Source organism: Oreochromis aureus, linkage group 3, assembly GCF_013358895.1.
Source record: "Oreochromis aureus strain Israel breed Guangdong linkage group 3, ZZ_aureus, whole genome shotgun sequence".
Taxonomy (NCBI): Eukaryota; Metazoa; Chordata; class Actinopteri; order Cichliformes; family Cichlidae; genus Oreochromis; species Oreochromis aureus.
The window spans coordinates 110645835-110650367 of NC_052944.1; the positions used below are offsets into that span (position 1 = coordinate 110645835).

Below are 4533 nucleotides of genomic sequence, written 5' to 3' on the forward strand. Positions count from 1 at the left end.
GAATCAATCTGCTGGAAGAACAACAACCAACCTTCCAGAAGTCTGAAACAAGAGAATCTGTAGAGAAACACTTCTACCAGAGTGCTGTGAGGAAGGCCTTACAGAGTCCAAATGGACACCTGGACTTGTTCCTCCGCTTCCTCCTGGGTCTTTCACTGCAGACCAATCAGACTCTCCTACGAGGTAGCCTGAAACAGACAGATAGTAGCTCACAGATCAATAAGAAAACAGTTCAGTACATCAAGAAGAAGCTCAGCAAGAATTTGTCTGCAGAGAAAAGCATCAATCTGTTCCACTGTCTGAATGAACTGAATGATCGTTCTCTAGTGGAGGAGATCCAACAGTCCCTGAGATCAGGAAGTCTCTCCACAGATAAACTGTCTCCTGCTCAGTGGTCAGCTCTGGTCTTTGTCTTGCTGTCATCAGAAAAATATTTGGATGTGTTTGACCTGAAGAAATACTCTGCTTCAGAGGAGGCTCTTCTGAGGCTTCTGCCAGTGGTCAAAGCCTCCAACAAAGCTCTGTAAGTCAATATGTAATCCAACCTTCGCTTTAAAACGTTTGTTATAGACAGCCACCATAATGACTGAAACCAGCCCACTGAAGGAACATTGGGCTGGGAGGTCACCTTCATTATAATTTTGCAAATTATCATGACCAATGATCAACAATTATGAAGTTAGAGAACAAAAATCTAGAGGCCAAAATTAGAAGAATATGCCATATTTAAAATATCTGCATTGATGCTTATCTAGCCCCCTTCAATTTGTGTTTGCTTTTGTTTTGAATCACAAATGCTGCAATAAGTCTCAAAGTCTCAAACACTATAGTATGAGTGTGCTTTTGTGTACTGAGTCAATAAAACAATATCTACCAGCTCCTCACTGATTCCTACTGAGAAATATTTTTATGTGTTTGTTTGTTTTTTTAAATTGTACAGAGTTAATGCATAGCATGTATTAAATCATAAGTCTCTTTGTTGATTTTATTTTAATTTCCTTACTTTTTTTCAGACTCAGTCACTGTAACCTCTCAGAGAGAAGCTGTGAAGCTCTGTCCTCAGTTCTCAGCTCTCAAGCCTCCTGTCTGAGGGTGCTGGACCTGAATGATAACAACCTGCAAGATTCAGGAGTGAAGCTTCTGTCTACTGGGGTGAACAGTCCATACTGCAAACTGGAAATTCTGCGGTCAGATCAAGTGATATTAGGGTTTTTTTTTTCATCAATTGGCAAAAAACTCTGATAAGTAAACTTCATTCATATGTGTTTGTACTTTTAGTATTTCAGTCCAAGTCAGAGTAAACTGTCACATTTCTGTCTTCTTTAAGATGAGGCAATGAGGATTCCAGCAAGTCCTGAAAAAGTATTAAATACTGCCAAATCCAATAGCTTCTAACTGCACCATCAATAGACTTTAACACAAGTGTTTTTTGTCTTCCCGTTCAACAATTTTCAGGCTGAATGTCTGTAACCTGTCAGAGAGAAGCTGTGAAACACTGTCCTCAGTTCTCAGCTCCGAGTCCTGTAGTCTGAGAGAGTTGGACCTGAGTAACAACAACATAAAGGAGTCAGGACTGCAGCTTCTTTCTGCTGCAGTGGAGAGTCCATACTGTACACTGGAAATTCTCAGGTCAGGATTTAGTCTTTTCCACTGAAAACTATTTAAAACACATATTATATCAATGGATAAATAGCTTACTCACCTATGACTTTAATTTCAGACATAAAGCTGAAAGTCCTGTTTTTTTTTTACAATTTTGACACCTAATAATGTCAATACAACAGAATATACATTTTCAAGTTCAGTCTACTTTAGTTCAGTATATTGTTTTAGACCTAATGAGGCACTGTGTGCTCTCTAACATTCTCTCTGAGATATAACTTTACTATCAAATGCAGATAATTTCTCATGAGATTTTAACATATGTGAATGTAAAGTTTGTCAGAAAAATATTCCAAAAATCCAGATTTAAGTGGTGTCAAATGGCTTTGCTGTACAGTCTTGGCCCAAAGTTTAGAGAATGTCACAAATATTGGTTTTCACAAAGTTTGCTGCTTCGGTTTTTATGAATGCAATTTGCGTATACTCCAGAATGTTATGAAGTGTGATCAGATGGCATGCAAAGTCCTTCTCTACCATGAAAATGAACTTAATCCCAAAAAACCCATTTCCACCGCACGTCTTTGCTGCCATAAAACAACCTGCTGATATCATTTCAATAATCATAGAACAGCAGACTGGGGTCATTAAAATGAGGGTGATACATGAAATCATTGTTATTCCTGTTAACCATGGTTACCTGCAAGGAAATGTATGCCATCATTGTGTTTTATAAAAAGGGCTTCATAGCCAAGGATGTTTTTGCTACTAAGATTGCACCTGAATCAACAATTTATCCAATCATCAAGAATTTCAAGGAAAGAGGTTCAATTGTTGTGAATTGTTGCTTCAGGGTGCCCAAGAAAGTCCAGCAGGTGCCAGGACCATATCCTAAAAGATGAGTTAGCTGCAGGATCAGGGTTCTACCAGTGCAAAGCTTGCTCGGGAATGGCAGGGGGCAGGTGTAAGTGCATCTGGATGCACAGTGAGGTGAAGACGGTGTCAAGAAGTGTCAAGAAGGGCAGCTAAAAAGCATCAGGTACAAACTGATATTCTGCAAAAAAGTACAGCATGTCGACTGCTGAAGACTGGGATAAAAGTCATTTTCTCTGATGAAGCCCCTTTCCGATTGTTTGGGGCATCTGGAAAAAGGATTTTCTGGAGAAGAAACGGTGAGCGCTACCATCAGTCCCGTCCCATGCCAACAGTAAAGCATACTGAGACCATTCATGTGTGGGGCTGCTTCTCATCCAAGGGAGTGGGCTGCCTCACAATGTTGCCAAAGAACACAGCCATGAATAAGCAAACATCCTCCAACAGCAACTTCTTCCAACCATCCAAGAACAATTTGTGAATATTTTGTATTGACCAAATTTTGTATAGAGCCGTTTCTAGGATCATGTGAGTACCATGCCATAAGTACCAAGTAATAACTAAGTGGCTGGGGGAACAAGTCATTAAAACTTTGGGTCCATGGCCAGGAAACTCCCCAGAACCAAATTTAATTGAGAGTTTGTGGTCAATCCTAAAGAGGCAGGAGGACAAACAAAAATGACTAATTCTGACAAACTCCAAGCATTGATTATGAAAGAATTGGCTGCCATTAGTCACGATTTGGCCCAAAAATTGATTGACAGTATGGCAGGGCTAATTGCAGAGGTCTTAAAAAAGAAGGACCAACACTGCAAATACTATCTCTTTGCATGAATGTGATGTAAGTCTCAATAAAAGCATTTGAAACTTATGAAGTGCTTGTATTTAAACTTCAGTACATCACATAAACAACTGACCAAAAGATCTAAAAACGCAGAGGCAGCAAACTTTTTGAAAAAACTCAAAGCTGTTAGGTCAATCTGCTTCCTGGATTAGAGCCAGTGACACCCAGCTACACACCATTTGCAAGATTTGTGAATTGTTAAGTGGTTATATAAAGAAAGTTGATTTAAATTGAATCTGATCATTCATGAAAACCACCAACATCAATGACCAAGTAATTTTTCAATCTCACTCCACAAGGTGCTGATATCTGTACTCTGAACACCAGTATTTTGAAATCAAATTTGCTACTTATCCAGTTTCTATCTTGTGCAAAGAACATAGATGTATAGAAACTCTCTAACTCAACAGTATGAGCTATGTTGACTGATAACAGTCTGTTTAAGCTTTCAAGATGAACAAAAGAGGAATATAAAGATAATGAAGGTCATTGTTTTAATCAGTCATATTTCATTCAATACAGTGGTGTACTGACAGATCCAGGATCAGTCCAAATCATCAGCAGTTTGATCCACAAATGGATTGAAGTATATTTGTGAAAATGTTAGGCTGTTTCTTTAACAGTGTCTAACAGTGTGTGTATGAGAGCCATGTAATGTCCATGTGTGCATGCTGACTGTGCTGCTCTGACCCCTCCTCCTTTCAGGGTGGAGCCTGTTGGAGTCCGATGGTTGAGACCAGGTCTGAGGAAGTGTAAGTGTGTTTTTAATGGGATTCATGAAAACAAAGCAGCACACATTCAACCATCTTAATCATGTCAGGAGTCATCATCAAAGTGTCAATCAATGAACAGATGATGGATCAATAACTGCAGCTGGATTGTGTTTGTTCTCTCCATCAGATTCCTGTCAACTCACAATCGACACAAACACAGTGAACACAAAGCTCCAACTGTCTGACAACAACAGGAAGGTGACACGTGTGGAGGAGGTTCAGTCATATCCTGATCATCCAGACAGATTTGATGTTTATGAACAGCTGCTGTGTAGAAATAGTCTGACTGGTCGCTGTTACTGGGAGGTCGAGTGGAGAGGATATGTTTATATATCAGTGAGTTACAGAAGCATCAGAAGGAAAGGAGGAAGTGATGACTGTTGGCTTGGAGGGAATGATCAGTCCTGGAGTCTGTACTGCTCTGATGGTGGTCCTCATTCTGTC

At 39.6% G+C, this 4533-nt stretch overlaps 1 long non-coding RNA gene across 2 annotated transcripts; it reads left to right on the forward strand.

The window, feature by feature from the left end:
• The first annotated feature begins 465 nt into the window (after positions 1 to 465).
• On the forward strand, positions 466 to 4228 carry LOC120438806. 2 transcript variants are annotated; one of them, XR_005612163.1, is made up of 4 exons: positions 466 to 523; positions 1014 to 1629; positions 4022 to 4068; positions 4217 to 4228. It is a non-coding gene; the product is annotated as an uncharacterized LOC120438806 (long non-coding RNA). The 2 variants fall into 2 exon arrangements; XR_005612164.1 differs by lacking the exons at positions 4022 to 4068; positions 4217 to 4228 and adding an exon at positions 2453 to 3343.
• The last annotated feature ends 305 nt before the right edge of the window (positions 4229 to 4533 follow it).